Consider the following 20,436-nt stretch of genomic DNA (forward strand, 5'->3'; position numbering starts at 1 on the left):
CACATCCATGTGCAGTAACAGCAGCCTGCAGTCTCTCTGGCAACCACTTCTTGCCAAAAAAAGCAATGATTTATGCAACCACTGTCATCTGTGGACCATATAAGCTTATCTCTTAATACCAGAGCCCCTCTCTGGGGCTGTGGGCACGGAGAGAAACTTGCTCTGCTATCACTGCAGGACAGTGCTGCTCTGTACTCCCAGCTGGAAACAGAATAACCAGCCCTTAATTACCGAGAGTCACCTTTTCTCACTGCTACGAAGCTTTGGTTGGCACATACCCATGGCTACTGAAACTCCTGCCTCCTCTGGATGTGGGGAGGCTAGGGAGAAGCTTTTACCACTTGGACGCCAAAGGAAAACATGTTAATGGCACAGCTTGTGTTAAACTGTTGAAAAAGTGGGAATTTCAGCAAGTCTTTCTGTCCAGGCTTTCTCTTCTGCCAGTGGGAGGAGTCAAACCATTCTGAAATAGATCAACACAAAGGGTTGTGTTCCAGTGAAGTCCGGGAAAGTGGTAGGATTGCACAAGACAGTTGTCAAGGTCGCTGCCTGTAATAAGGGACAGCGTGAATCATAGTGTGACTGTCACACAGGCAAATAAAAGTTTCTTCCCAACTGTCTGAGAAAGCCTCACTGTTCTGTGTGAAAAACGCACGATTTCTGCACCCAAATACAATGGAAAAAAAAGCATGCCCTGGAGCAAGAACCTGAAGTTTGCACTTCCCGCTCCCTACCCAGGCACTACTGTTTGCACAACCACCTTCACTCCCGCTTCTGCGCTTCCTGCCTCCACAGCTTCCCTGTTGGTTTTTAGAGGATGTCCATGCTTCAAAATCAGAGTGGACAGTGCCCTCTAGCCTAAGGAGGTGGCCAGAGCACCCTGCGGTCATGGAAAAGAGCGTCTGGAGCACCCCTGCCCTTCCACTTCCCAATCAAGCCTTTAAAACCTGTCCGTACATTTATGACGGTTGTTTTTCTCTTATGACTACAGAGAAAGAAATTTCCCTGGTGTTTAAATCCAAGAGAGAGTTTCAGGGCCACATATGCCAGTTGAGTGACACTTGAGTAGAACTGTTGAGGAGGTAGGGCAACATGTAACAAAAAAAGATTTATGTTAATGCCATCAGCTCCAAAGCCAGGAAAGACTCCATCTAAATGTGACTTCACACAGTATGTATATTCTACATCTTACAGGTTGAAACATTCAGAGTCTTCTTGGCATCAGTTTTGCTAATTACAGGCATGAGAGGGAAGACTGCCTGTTAGGCCAGGGGTCTGGAAGAAGGCATGGTGGAATTGCTGCCTGTTAGTACACAAAAGTCAAAAGACAACAAAATCTCAGCTACAGAGCTGTGTAGGAAAGCAAAACTGAGAAAACAAATGAAACAACAGGAATTTCCTTTTGGCTAGAACAAGTGCTCTGTGATCAGCAGGTTGCTTCCTGTAAGCCTTTTCCCCTGTTCACTAGATGCCTATGTGGATGTTTTATTACATATTTTAGGTTCAGCAGAGACTATGTCAGGACCTTGACTTTTAAGTTTGCAATTTTCATTAAAGTGAAGGAGAGCTAGCAGCCTACCCAAATGTGAGGAACATCAAAATGCCAAGTGCTGCATAACTCATGCATGTTCAGCTCCAGGCTGCATTTCACAGCACCCCACGCATTAAACAGGGGAGAGGTACAGGACGAAGAGGCATTCAGTACTTGGAGAGTGCAACAGCCAGCATGCCAAAAGCAAACACCCTTACTGGGCCTTCACTGAACTACCTCTAAAATTGCAGTTAGGAGCTTAATAAAAGCTTCTGGCATGTATGTTCTCCTGAAAGTCAGGTACTCCTCCCAGGCAAGTTGATTTCCTTGTTCCAGTGGGTATCCAAATGAGTTGGTTACAGTGTTTTGTGGAGGATGAGCACTGCTGTTGTGGTCAGATGTGGGGTCACAAAGAGAAGACTCCAGATGATCTTTGCAATTAGGGACACAGCTCACCTCCCTCAACTGTCACTGTGATGCTTCAGACAATGGATAGAAGGCAAGTCCCCTTTTTCCTCAGGTTCCTACTGTCAGTTCATCCTGGCTATTGCAACTGTGTTTGGGTCCCTGGCTGTGCCTGAAACACTCCAATCTAATGGCTAAGGCACAAAGCTGAAGTTTGAGCTCAGCACCTCCACCAGAAAAAGGTCAGCCTAGAGCCCAAGACTTTGACACACAGCAGGAGCGCTCCTTCAGCTCTTGGATGTTAATTCCAGCCCTACAGCCCTTTAACCTTTGTCGTTGGCTGTTTATTCCTGTTTATTCCTACCTCCTACCAGCCTTCCAGTGGCTCGATGTTTGTACTCAGTGTAACTCACAGCAAAGAATCTACTCAGTTAAAAAGCAACTTGAGGGGAGATAAAAAGAAAACAGAAAACAGAAAAGAGAAAAAAGAGAAAAAGAAAAAAAGAAAATAGATAAATGAAAAGAGAAAAAAGAAAAAAGAAGAAGAAAAAAAGTCATTGTTTCCTCAATGTCTTACTGTGTGGATGTATGCAAAGCATTATGTTAACACAATGCAGGACCACAGAGTAAGAGACATATGATGGATGCTGAAGTTCATACTGGCGGCAGAAAAAGTACCTGCCAAACCCTAATCTAGGCCAATACATGCATTAACTCACCCTGTGTCTCATGCACTCACAGAATCTGTCTGAAGAATGTGCTTTGCAGCCTCCCAGGTGAGCTGCGTTTCAGAGCAAGGAGGACAGAACAGAGACAAATGTGAATGTGGATCCATTTTAGCTCAGTGCTAACAAATGTGGTTCTGTGACACTGTGTTAGTTGTTCTCTGCATCTCATGTGACCCCAGTGGGGGATGAAGCTGCCTAGACATCCAGCTTGGCCAAGAATGGAAACAAGAAAAAGCATGCTCAGTCACACAATTTTCAGCATGTACATACATTTCTGGTGTCTCCACTGCTGTCCACACGTGTTTGGAAAAGTGTTTTACGGAAAATTATTCTCTGCCTGGAGAAGCTTAGCCTTGCAGCACTGATGTGACAACAAATCAGGCCCCGTGCAGGCAGCTCCTTTGGCTTTACCAGGTTGTGCAGAGGCAAATTATTAAATTGCCATTAGTCTTCAAACTAGTGAAAACAAAAGTGCTTGTTACACCAGAAGGGAGGATGATGTGCACAGATATGTAATTAAGTCGATACTAGGTTAGAATTGTATGTCATTATGGAGTTATTTTTGTACTATAATTAAAAACAAAGCGAGAACAAAAATAGGTCCACCTTGATGGAAACTCCTGGAATAGATACAGAATTTGCTGCAATAATTAACTTCATGAAAACAATTGCCTGCTTTTATGAAAACTTCTTTCAACCTGACTTCGAAATATGCTGAAATTATCTGCTTTACTAAAGTTAGCACTTCTGTTTGTGTACAAATACAGACCTTTTATTAGCCTACAAGAGAACTGAGGTCAAATGAAACACCAAAAAAAAAAAAAAAATAGCATTTCTTAAGTCAGGCCCAGAATGGACAAAGTTGATTCTAATAACTGCGTTTTGCCATCATACCCTCCAAGGCCACACCTTGAGGCATCTTATTTGCACATTGTTTAATACTATAACATCCCAAGCTCTGATGCACTTTGTCAAGAAATATTGAAACCCACATCTGAAAAATGACATGGAAAGACTGACAGGAGAAATGCTATGAACCATGTAAATACAGAACTTCCTGTGCTCCTGAAAAGTATTTGTTACATATCTCTACCTCCTCTCTAGCTGAGATGTCTTTGTCTCACTACTTCTATGCTGATGCATAGAAATTTGGTTCCAAGCAGTGAGTGGGCTAACAGCTCAGCCCAAGGATAGTGCTGGAGAAGTCATATTTCTTTCCCTGGATACGGTTTAGTGTGGGTAGAGGGTGTTCCTGCCTGGAAGGTTTGTGCAAGGAGAATTTTGAAAATCCTAGCCACTTATTTGGGATTCACTGAAACTGGCAGCTCAGCTTGAGTTACATGAATTCTAGTTGAATGGCTCCTGTTGATGTGGAGATCAGCTCTGGAGCATATCTAAAGTTCATAACAGCTTAGAATACTCCAAATTCATCCAATATTCATCAGACATGTTCAGGCCATGGACTGATGCACAGAAAATCTGAAGCAACAACTTACTAAGCCTTGTAGTACAGAGGGCATTTCTCAGTGAGATCTCTTAGAAATGGATAAAGCACGGCAATATCTAGCTGATAAATTGGTGATCAGAAAAGTGTGACTGACAGGAAAGGCACTGCATTGGAAATAGAGCCAACACAGCAGTGACAAAGAGTTGTAAATAAGGAGCATAGTTAAAAGTTGCACAGAACATGATAGGATGTTTGAATGTGCTGCTGTCAGGGAGCCAGTGAAAGGCCTTGTAAAATTATGAGCATATGAATGTCTGAGATGTTCTTGATATCTTTTATTTTCAGATTTCCATGCTTCTCTGGCTATTACAAATCTAAATTGCTTCTGACTCATAAATCCTCTTTTTTATGATGTAATTAGGCCTTTCCACTACTGTACAAAGTATGCCTCTTCAATTTCATATCCATAAATCACACTTAGTTCTAGGACTGATTCCACCAACTCTTCCACAATCAGCAAGATTGTTACCATTTGTTGGTGTTTCTTCAAAAATATATATTTAGCTTTATTCCTTTCCAAGAATTCCTTTTGGTGTCCTATTTCACTGTATGATGCATCCAACGTGATGATTAAGCATGTGCTGTACTTTACACTGCCAGTATAACCACCTGCATGATGGCACAAGTGCTTAGATCAAAAAGCAGGCCTGCAGCTGTTAACTAGTTACAGCATGGAGATTGTTATAGCAGGGGAACTTCAGCACCAAGTCCCTTCTCAGGTACCAGTTCACTGTAGCCCCTGAAGACAGGTTTAACTGAGGTATTACAACTTAGCTGAATGAAATACAAATGGAAATGCCTGCTTATGGGAGCATCAGAGGCCACACTAGAGCAAGGGTGGAAAGAATGAGCATTACTAGACATGGGCATGAACAACTGTAGTCAAAACAAAGAATGGTGAGGAGTGTGCTGATTACATCAAGATCACAAGACCAAAAGTTAGGTTCCCTTAGCATAGGCTACTTGTCACACCCTCCCCCCCCCAAAAAAAACCTGTGTTCTGACAACATGGGCTCAGATGACGTCTTCTCAACAGGAAGGCAGACAGTAGCCATAAAGATGTGAAAATGAGGAAATATGGTGATGTGTCACTGCTGTCTGCAGGGATGGCGAGAAAAACGACACAGAATCCAAGTCCAGGATAAACGGAATTATTTAATTAATTACCGACTCATTTATATAGCTTTGTTCACAAGAGTGGTATAACGTTATTGGGTGCTTGACCATACACCTCCCAGAGTGATTGGCTAAATGCTACGACACTCATTTCAAAATATTTTCTTCAGTGTGGAAAACAAGACTGTGCATAACAAGTTTGCACCTGTGAGATACAGTCTTGGTTTACAAAACCCTCTACACCGTTTTCAGCTAGCTTGCATGAGAAAGGAGACTTTCACAAGCAGCTGTAAAAATGGGAAAATTTCTCTGCCAGCGTTTTTAGCATCTACAGTGACAGGCAGAAACTTTTCCAAAGGCTCTGTAGAGTAAGGCAAGGAAGGGTCTGAGGCAAGATCATTGCACAGCTGCTTGACTCAGGAAGATATAAAAGACCTGTTCAAAAGAATTGTTTGTAGCTGCCACTGAAGATGGACTCAAGGTACTCAGTGAAGACTCAACAGTCCATACCCTCGTCCTCTGTCCTACACACAAATGACCCTGGTCAGACACAAAGATCTTGGCATTTGGCAATGTGTGGCAATGTAATCCATCTCCTGTCACCTCTGTAATGCGTGCAAGAAATTTTACTTTCACTGCCAGCCATGAGGGTCTTATTACTGGCAGTGAATCCAGTATTTCAACACCATGTATTTCCCAGGCATCTGAGGTAGATTTTTTTTTCCCAGTGAAACGAATGTGAGTGCATTAAATTTAATTGGGTTTGGCAAGTAGTGTTTTTCTTCCAATTTCTTTTTAAATTCACTGCACTATCAAAGTTAGTGCAGGTCAGTAGATCAAAGTCCTCCATTACTTCTCCCTGCAAACACAAAAGCCACAATAGACTACATGGTTTTCCTGCAGACAAGAGAGACCAGTGAATTTTTTGAAGCCCTTTAGCAGTATATTACCAACATGTCCCTGGATTTACAGGCGTAGATCTTTAATGATCAAGAAAATTCCCTGTATTTGAAAATTATTAATTACCAAGAATTTATTTCTCTGGGGTCAGTGTCCTCGTCCAAGAAAAGCTCTGTGTCAGCTTGACAAGAGATGCTTCCACTGAGACTTTGTAGGAAAGAACTGTTGCATTGTAAGTGCACAAAAATACATACGCTATCCCCAGTACTTGAGGTTATTCTTGGCATGAGCAGAGGTTACTCCTGTGTTTATCACAGCCAATCTGAGTTTTGTTATTGGCCTTCCAGAACACATTCAGTCAGACCCAAATTTGCTTTGTTGGTTGTATTATATTATTTTGTTTTAAAGAAAACAGGAATAGATAGCCCATAAAAACAACCATTGACAGACCTTTGCTGGCAATACTATATATTTGCAATTTCAGGTTTTTGTAAATGCTGGTAGAAGTACTACCTTTCAAACTTCTGGTTAAACTGTATGGTCTGTAAAATGTGCACGCAACTTCTCAGCAGAGGAAGTTCTTTAATATTCTTTATTGGCTGGAGGAAAGTGGGTGCCAAATACAACTGTGAAATGGGAAACAATGCACAAAGGAAAAGTTCCAGAACATCAACACATCCGTTCCTTTTCTCTGCCATAAATAACCAACACACCCTTAAACACAAGACTAAATGTCTCCAGGAAACTCTCATTAATGAAAATGTCCTAGCTGGACTTCTCACTTTCATTTAGAATTACATGCCTCAAGAACTTCTTTCTGACCTAGACAGCAGATCTGCTGTTCTCTAAGTAATACTAAGAGATTACTGAGATAGACTAAGATAAACTGAAGCTAGCCTACTTTCCATAGAGACTTAAACCTCTCCCTCTCAATGTCCAAAATATTAGTGTTGAAAGGCACAGCCCTGTTGCTGTTGACATAAATGACAAGATCCTACACTGACTTATATAAAAACACAGTTGCACTTTCCAGCATCTGCTCTTCAGTTTTCTGGAAACAGAGATAAGGCAGGAAACAAAACAAATGGCCTTCATGTATGTACTCTGTGCAGATAAATTTCCTAATAAAATATAGCAGGTACGATATTTTAGAGAGAACACATCATGTTGAGACTGGATGCGTTTATAGAATACTTACTGCAGATCAGAAGTAGTGGAGTAATTATTTCATTTATCTCATTATCTCATTTAACTATGGGATGTTTATATTAAAATTAACATTTTTCATTGTATAAAAAAAGAGATAACTGGTACCAACCATCTGTAGTCTTATCATCTTGAAACCTGTCCTATACAGACTTGTAAATTGCACCAGACCTAGAAACTTCTGTCTCTTAACTTCCAACCGAGCCACTGAAAATGGACCCATTATTACAATATCAAAACATTAAAATAACTTCAGGAACTACTCCTACCTCTGTTCTCTCCTGCAAGCTTCTTCTAATTTTACAATCACACTTTTCTGCTTAAAAAAAATCAAATAAACACACTTCCTGTATGAAATGTCTGTGAATTACAGGGAAGCTACCTGGCTAATTAAAGAGAAAACAGTAAAAAATACTATTGCTTGGTTTTGTGATCTAGAAAATTTGCCAAATCTTCTGCCACTACTGATGGTACCATGTACATAGTACAGGGCTTTCTGACAAGTGAGATGCCTGTGAGCCTTTACTAAAGTTGAAATAGCATGAGCTGCAGAAAAGGAAGGTGGTATAATTTAACATTTTTAATGCCTTTGAAAAGACAGTTCTTGTCTCATTTTCATGGATGGAAACCTGCATTTGTGTGTCTGTCATCCATGGCACAAGTGCATGCTACAGCCTCATGAAACTTGGATGCAGACTCTAGAGAAGGCACCAGGCTCCAGTAAATGAGGTCTGGAAACAAAGACAGAGGCAGTCTTCCCTTGAATGGGTGTGTACAATGAAATGTCCACCTTCTCCTCAAAACTTATGGTGCTATGGGTATTCCCAGTTACATTTTGATTTGGCTGCTTTTGCATGGAAAGAGGGTACAAGGGCATCTGGGCTAGAATGGGAACTAAATGGGAAAATGTTCTTAGGCAGTTGACATATCAAACCTCTTTGCGCCTGCAGTGAAGTCTTCACCACAGAATTAGCTGTCCAGCAGCCTTTCCAGTGGGGAGAGATTTGGTACTGTGAAAGGATGACTGATGTGCTGGAAGGACACCTGCTTAAACCTACTAAATAGAAGATCCCTAATAGGGTCTTGTCTAAAAGTCTGTCCATCCTTGGAGTTGTGTTTCAATGTGCATCAATGTTCTGCTTGGGAGTCATAGCCCATGGCTTCTCTTCAGACCAGGTCTAAAATAATCCAGGAATGGTAGGTGTATAAGGAGACTCAATCCTTCCTCTTGAGATGACACAGACCAACACATAGACAAGTATCACAGAGTTTAAGGCCTGAGGTCAAGTGTGTTCTTGAGCTAGAATAGATCTGAAGTCATATCTTGATGCATGACCAAATCACAAGGTTCACATACATCTTGCTGGTCTACTGAAGCTCCTGTTCTGTTTGCACAAGTAAAAATGCTGGAAAGGAGATAGAACAGTGGCAGATTTCTTCTCTACAAAACAGCCTGTGTTCACTTAGACCATGCAGGCAATGTGCAGGATGACAGGAGAGTCTGTATTTGGTGACCTGAAATCATCTACTTAGCCATCATGGGACACAAGTTTGGCCCAGGACTTCCATGAAAGTATTTGCAGATCCCTGTCATCTGGGTTCTGAGACAAACGAACAATCTGCAGCAACTTGGAAAACCACACTAAGAAAATGTAGGCAAAAATTGCAAGGAAAATCTAGCACTCACTTTTTCTCCCCATTCTCCTGTGGTTGACTGGGGCACAAGAGAGGAGCCACAGGCTTGCCAACTCTTCTGATTTTATGGGTCTCGTGGCATATTTTTTAATTGCCCGACTCTTGAGACTGTGGGATTGTGAAGATTTCAAGTTTAATTTAAAAGAGAGGCTGACATGCAACAGTTGTGGCTTCAAATAAATACTGGAGGTCAAGTCCCAGACCTCAAAAACTAGTGGCAAATACAAAGATAAAATGAACCAAGAATCGCCTGGGTCTGTAGGGCCAGGCCCACCACGTCCAACCCTGGAGGTCTGGCAGCGCTGGAAGCATTCAAGGTACTTTCCTAAGAAGGAAAGTGTCACGGAGAAAACCTGAAAGGGTGAGATGAGATCCGCGCCTTCACCCTCCCGGCAGTACACTCGCCACAGCCCGCTGGCGACCCAGCCACACGGCCGGTGCCTGCAGTGTCCCCGGCAGCTCGGCCCCGCCACACGGCCAAGGGCGCGCGTCAGCCCGCAACCCCAGGCCGCTTCGGCCCAGCAGCAGCGGCGCTGAGGCAGCGGGGCCGAACCGGGCCGTGCCGGGCGGCGGGAGGCGGCGGTGCCTGGGGCAGGGCCGGGGGCGACGGCGGGCGGTGCGCGGCGCAGGCTCCTCCCGGCGGGCAGCCCGCCAGCCCTGCTCCTCCATCCCTCCCTCCCTCCCTCCCTCCCTCCCATCCCCTCCCTCTCTTTGCCTCCTTCCTCCTCCGCGGCTCCATCCCTCCTTCCTGTCGGCGGCTACGCACTGCTGCCGCCGGAGCTGGGCCGCGCCGCGCACCGCCCGGGCACCCGCGGCATGCGGCCCCCTCAGGGCACGGCCGGGCGGCGCCGGGTGAGTGCGGGACCGCGCCGGGCGCGCCAGTCCCGGCCGCTCGCACCTGGGAGGGGGCGGCCCGAGGGGCGCGATGATGGATGTTCCCTTCATCCCTCCCTCGCTCTCGCCCGCCCCGGGGAGGTGCCGGCCGCGGAGGGGCGGAGGGGGGGGGCTGGCAGCCCCGCCGCGACCCCAGCGCGGCGGCGGGGATTTTCGGAGACCCCCCCCACCACCCAGCTGCCTTACCGCTGTCGTGCGGCTCGGGGGCTCGGCCGGGGCTGGGGACAGGTGGTGGTGGTGGCGGTGGCGGCGGCGGCGGCGCGTCGGAGCCGGTGCGGGCGCAGACCGCGGCAGCCTCCCTCGGGGCGCGGGGGGAGACCGGCGGCTCCTCTCTGCCGCTGCCCGGAGTCTGCGACTTAAATAGAGGCTGTGTTTTGTCAACAGCTCATTCTACTGGCTGGCAGGTTGGCTGGCTCAAGGACTGAGCAGAGGGTAAATACTATTTATGCCTCTTTTTGTGATTTTATTTTAATTTTAATTTAATTTTATTTTATTTTATTTTCAAGTAAGTAGCACCCTTTTGAAAAAATGGACCTTAGGAAAGGACTCCAGAGCCTCTTCTGTGTTTGGGGAACATCCAGACATGCTGGGCGCCTCGCTGCACACTGGCTGTACAGGGACTCTGGCACAGTAGCAGCTGTGTCTGTTTTGAGTAATTGAATTTGTAATGTGTGTAGATATCGTATTCGTAAACGATCTCTCAAAGCCTTTGAGGTAGTTCTGTAAAGAACATTATTCCCTTGTTAAAATTCAACATGTAAATTTGAATTGAGTATGCTTGTGCTGGCATGCTGTGTGTTACTTCGGTAGGAATTGGTTATTGGTTTTTCAATTGTCCTTGGTGGTGAATGCCTCGGAAGATTGCTATAAATGGGAGCGAAGATCTAGATAGGTGTTATAACCATCTAATACTGGGGAGACTGCGATGGTGAGCTGTTGTGTAGGAATTGTCACTTTGATTCTTTTTGACAATTACCGTTGCAAAAATAGTCAAATATTTATATTCCATTGTCAAGGCAATGCCCTGTCAAATTTCTTTCAGGGAAGCCTGGGAATTGGGTAGATTTCTGCTGTATTTGAAACCCAGCTTGTTACCTAAGTAAGGCAGTGTGACTCGTCTTTGGCATCTCACCTGGAAGTCCATTCTGTCTTTTTTCCTTACTATTCAAGAATTCTTTAAATTCTTGCTAAACCCTTAGTTCAACCCCACAGCATGAACCCAGACTGTTAATAAGACTGAGCAGGTTTAGTAGCTGTGGGAAAGATTAAACTCTATGTCATGCCATGTTCCTTCTCAAATCAGCATGTGGCAATGCCTGCTGACACGGTATGTTTTTTGTGGTGTAGATCCATCAGTGCCCACATGCTTTATATATAAAGCTTTGCACATCATGTAGGGAAGAATGCATGAATGCCTTGATATGCAAAAAGTCTGTGCTTAGCTTATCCTTAGCTCATCAACTGTTTTATGCTGCACGGTTTTGGTGATAAAGATAAGCTTTGATTTCTGTTGACTTCTGTACATAAAGGTGAGAATAGACATAGAAATCTCCTGCGTTTGGCCACAATGTGAATCAAGGTCAAAACAAAAAAATATCTTTGATGAGGGGAAGGATTTGGAAGAGACAGGAGCAAATGCCATGAGTGTATCCGCAGAATGAGTAGCAAGCACCATATCTGTACTTGATTGGTATTTCTCAGCATGAGCTGCTGGCCATTAGCTGCAGATTACTTCTGAGAGGACTAAGAAAAGACAGTCTAGTGTCAGTAGACTGCAGGGCTGTGATCTGCCCTGGAAAATGTTGCAGAAGTTCACAAAAGGAAAGCTGAAAAATCACTAAGTTGGAGCTGGTTTCGAACATAACTTTTAGGGAGTCAGTAGATAATCTGATTTTTGTTTGCTTTCTGTTTACTAAATCTTTGCATCCTTTCATCTTATCGCTGTTTCACCTATTCAAACTTTTATCAGCATTATTAAGTGATAACAGTTTCCATTGTGCACTCTCCAAATACGCCACTTTAGTCACCTAGAGCAACCAGTGGCAAGCATTATCTGTGGGCTAGATTGTGCAAAATCCCTTTACAGGTGTGCTGAGGAAAGGGAGAGACTTAACCTTTAGGTGAGGGCATTCTTGCCAAAGGCAAATCAGGAATACATGGGAACAGCCATATGGGTGGAGATGCTCCTCTGAAAGAGAGGAAGACTTTTTCACAGGTGGCAAAGCTGCTGCTGCTGCTACTCTAGCAGGTATTCATAGGGCTCTAATTTTCAAGTGCTTGTTGAGTTACAATCTGTGGCTGTAACGTCACATCTATTTCAGTGTCGTGCAGCTCAGTGCTTTAGAAAAGGTTAAAAAAATACCTGAATTTATTAACATCCATAGGTAATGCTAGAACAGAATCTCTAAGTGTGTTAGAAACAGCTCTCTTAGAGTATGAATGTTGGATTACTTAATCCAGTGAATGTCTGACAGCAAATATTGTGCTTTATGAAGAGGAAGCTCTTATGAAGCTCTATATGTTAGCAAGAATTTCATCTGAAAGATGAAACCTCTAGAAAAAAGTGTTTGGCAGTCTTAAACAACCTAGATGTTTGTAAATACTGACTCTATCTTGCAGAGTGCAGTATATCACAAGGCTGATGCAGATGGATTATGTTTTTCTTTTCCCCTGAGGTTTGGTTATGATTACTTTTTGACTATTAGGCATCAAATTTTTGTCTAAAAATAAGAAAAATAAATTGCTTCTAGATAAGACTTAGGAAGTGCTCTATGCTCCAAAGCTGGTTGATACATTTTGTTCCATAAACAGTTTAATGTAAAAGAGGAAAATAATCCTTGGGACCAAGACCTGGAGACCATGGTCCCTCACTTCCAGTGAGTGCCCTCTCACAAGGACATGAGTTCTGCACTGGGTCAGTGGTTACTTAAGCTTCAGAGAGAAATGCCAACATCAGAAGAGCTGGAGGAGTCTTCATCCTGACTCATTTGTCACTTTGAGTAACCTCTGACGGTGGTCAGAGATGTTTCTGATACCCCAGCAAGTGCTGCAGTGACTGAGTTGCCTCAGAAAAAGGAGCACTCCTCCTGCTTTCTTCTCCTATATCTTTAACCAAAAGCAACTGCTTTTCTCTTTGGAACCTAATTCTTTGGTTTTGTGCTCATTTTATCTGCAGATGCATGCAGGGCGTAATTGCTTTGTGAATCTTGAGTGTTTAAGTATCAGGCAAGTGGTATGGCCCTGTCAAAGACAACACTGTGTCTGTGCGTGCTGATGCCTACAAAATTTATCATCACCTCTGCTTTTATTTTTTTTTCCTCTCTAATATTTACCTGCAGCTAAGTGGGATTTTGGAACATGTCTCCTTTAGGTTGAAGCATCAGAAGTCTGGGTTTTATATGTGCTTAAATGTCTTCAGGGATCATCAGCCAGAGTTGCATGGATTTCTTCCAGAGTCATTAGCATGGCGATGATGAGGGCCATATAAATTCCTAGATAAACAGACCTAGATGAACAGACTTGCATTTTTAGGGCTTGAGGGACAACTAGGGTATCTATCACAAAGAAGTTCCCTCTATTCTTTGCCTTCCTTCCTTACTGACTTACAAACTAACAGATTTTAATTAGAATAAATGATCTTTGGAAGTTCTTGTCTCTCCCTGAGAAATATATCCAGGGACTGTTTTTCATACACATCATCATTTTTTTGCTGCTCATTGCTATCCTCCTTCCTCTGGAAAATTTGCAGTCCCTACATTTATGGACTGTGGGAGCCCTCCTGCTGTGTGTCTGTAAGGTCCTTGAACTCCTGCAAGCACCAGAAGCTCAACAGGGGCTTTTTGCCACTTCGCTGCTGTCTGCCTTTCCCTGCTGCTGCCTCTTGGAATCCCTCCTAGTAGCAGGTTTCACTGTAAGCAGAAAGTGCTTAAGCTAAAAATAACTTCTAAGCCATTGGTATGAATGTTGGTCAGGGTGTAAGGTTTTGAAGGGCATATGTCCCCCCTCCTTTCCATGCACGGTCTGGAGCTGGCACTGGAGTGAGGTCAACTGTTGCTACAACAGAACCAGTTTTCCCTTATCCCACAGGCAGAGAACTGCTGAGTTGTCAGCTGTTGAGTCCAAATTGTGCCTTTTACCTCAGGGAGCACAAGTTATAAAAGCACATGCCATGGAAACAAGGACAGCATTGTGGCAATTCCCTGCTCCTTCTGCCTCACTTTCTACCCTGCCAAAAATCAGACCCTCAGCACAGCGCACAGCAGAGGATGGACTGCTGTGTTGGCAGGTTGGTTTTAGGACCACCTCCCCCCTCTATTGGGCCATGTGTTGTCAGGGAGCAATGTCCTTTCTCATCTGTACCCAGCAATTCAGGAGCAGTTTCCTGCAAAACGAAAAGCACAGCCTTTCAGCCAGCCTCAGTCTCCTGAAATTTCCTTAAGTAGATAGTGTTTTCTTGAGGTTGATTTTATGTTGCAGCATTCTCTCCCCAGCCAGCCAGTTTCAGTGATACAGTAACACTGGTTAGGAAATGACAAGAGGTGTTTTTTTAGTTTTTGGTTGGAGTTTTTTAGTTTGGTTTTTTTGGGTGTTTTTTTGTTTTGTTTTGTTTTGGAGGGGGGTGGTTCTGTATCGATGAGTAATGTTATGCTGGTGTTACCTGCCAGTATAGCTTACTGCATTTTGATCATCAGTCAAAAGTACTTTCTTTTGGAATATACATATATGCCAAAAATAGAGGTATACCTTTGTGCTTGCTTTGTACCTACAACTGCACTTATAACAGCTTTATAATATTGACTGAATCTTGACAGTTTCATATCAAGGTTGCTTGGTAGTTTGTAGTGAGTAATCATGAAATTTAAATAAAGCAATGTATTTGAGTGTTTTCTTTAGGTGATAAACACTGTCTGAAAAGTATGCTGGAATACTTCTTATGCTTGCATAATTTTGTCATTATTGCACAAGTTGCTTAAAGGTATAATAAAAGTACAAGTAACAGGAGTGGTTGAGGGTGGTTTACACTGTCAGTCTGGCTCAGAAATAGTCCATGTTTTACTTCTGGGCCTCAGCCATCAACTTAAGCGACTTTTGCTCCCTGAATAAATCAGCTACTTCCCTCCAAGAGGAAATGCAGGCTCAGTTGACTGTACATAACTCAGGCACAGTTAAGCATTTTTTCTGGATGGTGTGGATATGGCCTATGGCAAGGTTGGCTAGGGCGGTGAGCAGAGCAAGCCAGCTCTCTCCTAGCTGGCTTGATGCCCTTGAATGCCCCCCACATTGTGCCCTTGGGCATCACACATCTTTCAGCCTAAAGCTTTAAAGATTGCTCTTTCTTCATTTCAAACACTTTGAACATAGAAGCACAGAAAAAGCTGTTTTGGAGCCAGATGGTAACCCAGGCCACTTACTGCAAAATTGTCTAGGGTGGTCTCAAAAAGTGAGAAGGTGAGCACATCTGCAGCATTTAGGCTGTGGGTGAAGATACCTCCACACTGCAGTGCATCAGGGTGGTCTGAGAATATCTGATATTCATATTTTCTTTACCTTTATTAGCTGCATTTCAAATTACTTCCATGTTTGAGAGTTGCAAATCTCACATGCCTTGGAGAACCCAGAGGAGAGGAAAATTTGAACAAGTGGAAGAAGAGTCTTGGCTCTGCTCAGCATGGGGCAGGTCTGCCTTTGGGGGTTATTTGGTGGTATCTGCCTTCGCCTGGCAGCCGTTCTCCTTTCCAAACAGGACTTAGCACAGTCACCCAGAAGCTCTTGTGCCAAGACAGCAGTGTTGCTCATCATGTGATTTAACTCTGTTTGTATGGCAGATCATGCTTTTGCCCTTCTCGAACTGGGTTATCTAACGGCCTCTCTTAAGTATAAAATCAGTGAGGACAGAGATTCAAAATATCTTTCTTAAATAATTGGTTTTAATATTACTGCAGGGCAAAAATGCTTCCTAAATCAAATGAACTTAGGAAGAAAATTATAATGGTCAGTATTATAGGTGGAGCTTCTGCAGATTCTGAAGCCCAAAGGTGAATGTAAGTTATAAGTATTCCAATTGTAACTAATTTTCACAATAATTCGTATTTTGGATCAAGTTCAGCACTTGCGGCAAGAGATGTTTGACCTCTGAGGTTTTTACAGCTACTCTGGAGCTAAAACCAAGGAGATAAGCTTCTAATGTTTAATCCTAGGCAGAAAAAAGAGAGGAGATGAAAGAAAAAAAAAAAAAAAAGAAAAACTGATTTATTTATATTGTAGACTTCAGTGTTGGCTTGAGTTATGTGCAACAAAAACTGAAGTACTGTGTATGTGAGGTGAACATAAATGTCAAACCCTTTTAGGGCTTCTCCTGGTTGTGAGGATAATAATATCTGTTCCCTAGAGTATACCTGTTCCTCTTCCTTTTCCCCTCCTTCTCCACACATTTCCAAAGGTCATGGCTGTGGGAAGTCTTTAGTGCACAGGTCTCAAGGCACGTAACTCGTAATTCATCTGCTAGAGCAGCATTGTCACAATTCCCAATATAGAACAGCCTTCTCCAAATTAAATGTGGTTGGTCTGTTTCTTTCTTCAAGATGATGGGAAATTTTTGACCAAATGTTGCTTCATATTTCAAATGACGGAATCAGTCTGGATGTAAATCCAGCAAGATGTTATATGATCCTTATTTTAAATCTTACCTCAAAGTTTGTATTTTGTCTCCTGTATATTGTCTTCCTTCAGCATTAAAATCCTTATTAAAGTGAGATCTGTGCATGATTTGTGCTAATCTGGTCTGACATTGGAGTCATGTGTACGAAAGGCTTTAATACAGGAAGACTTGCATTGAACCCATATTTAGAATTTCTTGATAATAGATCCAATCTTATTTTTTATTTCAGTCAGTTCACTCCTCCCTTGAAAAGCTTTGCCAATACTTAATTAGTTTTACTTCTCACAACGTTCACTTTTCAATGGAGGTCTACTACATGGCATTTCCTCTCATGTCTTAACATGGTGGGTTAAGTTTAAATCCTTTCTCTGTGTAGGTAATTGAGAACTGTGACCAAGTAACCTCTCTGAACTAAATGGTTGCATTGTTTTAGCCTTTGCAACAACAGACCCAAACTGCTTGAAGTAATAATTTGATCCTGAGTATAAATCGACTTTGTACTGGATGAAACCATTTCCACTGCTAATGAATGGCTAGTTTTTCTCTTGTGCTGTTGGATCAAGGGCTTTTGTAAGGTAGCCTGATCCATACAGAAAAAGTTGTTATGACTTTAATTTTCAGTATCTTTTTTGTATTTATTTGCTTGAGCTGTGATAACTGATACTTTGAAAATTGAATGTTTTCCAGTTCCTTCTTCATATTTCAACTAATGAGCAATGCAGCTGGTGTTAATATGCAAAGAATGTATCATTGAAAACGTTAGATTCTTGTCTGCTATCCTTTTGCCCTGGTGTATGCATGGTTGCTAATCAGTGTAGGTAGCTCTGGGCTGGAATTTGGGCAGTGATTACTGCAGGCAGAAATGGGAGCAAGCACTCAGCATTACAATAGCTGCTGTAGAATTAGGTCACTAACAGGCTTTCAGCAAAATAGTGTTAATTTTCCTCTCCACACACTCAAACATAGAATGTATAGTTATAATTCCACATCTTTTCTGCGTGATCCTCAAGTGTAGCATTCTTAGCAATGGTTTATATATGAGTCCTTCAACTTCAGGTGCCTCATGTGACTGCCCTGTTCAGTGATCACCTCTCCAGTACTGAAGACTAAGGAAAGAGCTCATGTAGTTGGGCTCCTGCCAACAGTGCAAATATAAGTTTGTGCGTACCTTCATTCATAAGTTAGAATTAGTCATATACTTTATGTGTTTGCAAATTCCAGAGCAATATGTGTATATATGTGGTTACTGAGGCTTATTATCTTGCATAAATCTGCAGTGAGTTAGTCATGAGCAGCTCTCCTTGGCTGTGAAATGCTCTCTCATCAGAGGACACAGGTGATCTCTGATAGCATTTAGCTGCTTGTTTCATGAGACCTGAGAACTAAGATGAATAAGGTCCTGCAATCTAAACCCAGATTTTTGATTAGCCGATCACATTAAGAATTTAACAAGTGTTGGTAAAACTTGTCTCCATTTGATCTCTTCTTTTGAAGCAATGACCATTAATTTTTGCCATCTTTAATGATGGTCAGTTGTTTTGGTTTGGTTTTAGTTTTTAAAATTTTCTTATTTGGACAAAATATGGTATTTGTCACTTGCATTCTTAATACCTACACATATATCTGATCTTTTTAAGCTCTTCTACTGTGCCTTGCAAGTATTTTCTGTATATACTATTCCAAAATCAAATACTTATATCCTTGAGGCATCTGCATTGACATCTAAATATGTTTTGCATTTATAGTCCTTGTGCAGATTCTGTGAATAGTATGGGAAGTTGCAGAAATGGGAAAAGCAGAGTACTCTTCAAAGATGTTTGAGATGGTGTTATTTGTATAATGCTTTGTGAGTTCTAATGACTTGCTTCGTGGTGAGATTGGCACAGGCTTTTGTAGAAGAATATTTCAAACAAGGAAGAAAAAGCGATGTGTTGGTGTTTCATACCATAAAATTAAAAGTTCTACCAGTTTCTGGGTTTAGAAAGGTGAACTTGTAAGGATGTGCTTGGCCTCATGCATCATGTGCTGTGTGTCTAGATAGACCTGATTAGATGCATGAAGAGCAGAACTTTTGCTAATGAATAGAATACTGGAATAGAAACTAAAAATAAACTGAAACAGAATATGATTCATGTAACTACACCCAGATTTTAGTTCTCCAGTTCTCCAGCTCTTCAGGTTCCCCTTGCCCCTGCCTTCTCTCCCCCATGTCTGGGCAGCCACCAGAAAGACCATTGAGAATTGTCGCACGTCTCTCTCTCCCGCAGTCGAGAGCACTTGCTCAGCTCTTTGGAAACAATAGCTGCTTCATTGCTGACTTGTGAAACAAAAAAGTTAAACATATCAGCAACAATGCATGAAAAATGTGATGAACTGCCTTCCACAGGAAGAGGTTTTTCATTCCACTGTGTAGGTATACAGAATTTATTGGTGTCAGAAGCTAATAAGTAAGAAATCCTTCTTCTTTGTGCTTTATCTGCCAGCTCAATACTGAGAGAAGTAAGATGTGCGATTTACTAATAATAGCAGGAAGGAAGAATCCTGTTAAGCAGAGATAGAAAAGTTGGAATGACTTGTGTGTGTAAAATCCAAGGTTGTTTTTTCCTCTCCTCAGCCCTTTTTTATAGTCACTCTTCAGAAAAGAAAAAAAAAAAGAGAACTTCAGGAGGTAAATCTCACTTTCAAAGGAGGATTGAGGGAGAAGAGGTAGATGCAAGTTACAGATGCTATAATGATGGTCATGTGAAAGTGATGTGAAGATGTGAGATGTGGCCTTAAAAATTTCTGTTTTGTTTCTTATTCTAAGCATGAATCATGTCAGAAGAGACTTGTGGAACTGACTCACTCTATGTCCTATTAGTAGCAGTCTCAATCTTGTAGGAGCTGCTTTCAGTTTTAAATGAGGTGCAGCATCATTACCCTTGCAGATGCTGCTGTCTCAGCACTTGCTGGTGGGTTATTTACAAGGACTCAATTCTCTGTTTTTCTTAGCTTCTAAAAGAAATTGAAGAAAAGCATTGTTTTATTTTACAGCAGTAAATATCATGGATCCTAGCCATTGTGCCTATTATTTAAAAATGTTCCTATCTTCATTGCTTTGTTTCTTTTGCTGAGCATTATCTTAATGGTGCAGAGTTTGCTTAAGTATTTTATCCCTGTTGAAACCAGGACAACATCCCTGCAAAGTACTTTCATAGCAGTATTTTCCATTCTGAGATGCTCCATGAAACACCTAAAGGGCTGGTAGTTTTTTTTTCATCAAGGAAAATAAAGGAACTTTATAAGATAGAAAAACCCATCCAACAGACAAAATACAAACTTCTCATTTAGATTATTCTGAAAAAACTTAGGAATTTTTCGCATCTTTGTTTTCTTTTTAGACAACGTGCTGCCTAAACTGAATGATCAGTCTAAATTACTTGGAAGGGAAAGCTGGGTGTTAATTTAATTGTAAAACAACTACATCTTGTGCCTTTGGCGTTGCAATAAGTGATTTGTTTCAGTTAGGGCAGTACATTTAAGGAAGTGCTGCACATTTGTAGAGGGGATAACATGAAGGAACACACTAAAACTGAGGTGAGGCTGTCTGTTTCCTGGAAGCATCAAAGTCTATTAGACGGGTAGAAAGGATGACATGAAAGAGTCAGTTTATATTGAGACACTGGTTTGCTGTGCTGCTACAAGGTCTACAAGTAGACCATAAACCCTTTGCAGGGATCTCTGTGAGAGGAGCAGAGCAGAAAAGGAGGAGTAGTTGCCCTCAGACAGCTAGATTAGAGTGCCTGCATGTCTTTTG

At 42.3% G+C, this 20,436-nt stretch overlaps 1 protein-coding gene across 2 annotated transcripts in view; it reads left to right on the top strand.

The window, feature by feature from the left end:
• Nucleotides 1-9,855: 9,855 nt before the first annotated feature.
• Nucleotides 9,856-20,436, top strand: part of LIFR (LIF receptor subunit alpha) — a 51,594-nt gene continuing 41,013 nt past the window's right edge. The window contains exon 1 of one of the 2 annotated variants that reach the window (XM_039567513.1): nucleotides 9,856-9,940. The gene's annotated coding sequence lies outside the window, so the exon portion shown is untranslated. Of the gene's footprint in view, nucleotides 9,941-10,252; nucleotides 10,415-20,436 lie in introns of those variants that run through there. The other variant, XM_039567512.1, reaches the window with a different exon arrangement.

The sequence above is a fragment of the Corvus cornix genome, chromosome Z, assembly GCF_000738735.6.
Source record: "Corvus cornix cornix isolate S_Up_H32 chromosome Z, ASM73873v5, whole genome shotgun sequence".
Taxonomy (NCBI): Eukaryota; Metazoa; Chordata; class Aves; order Passeriformes; family Corvidae; genus Corvus; species Corvus cornix.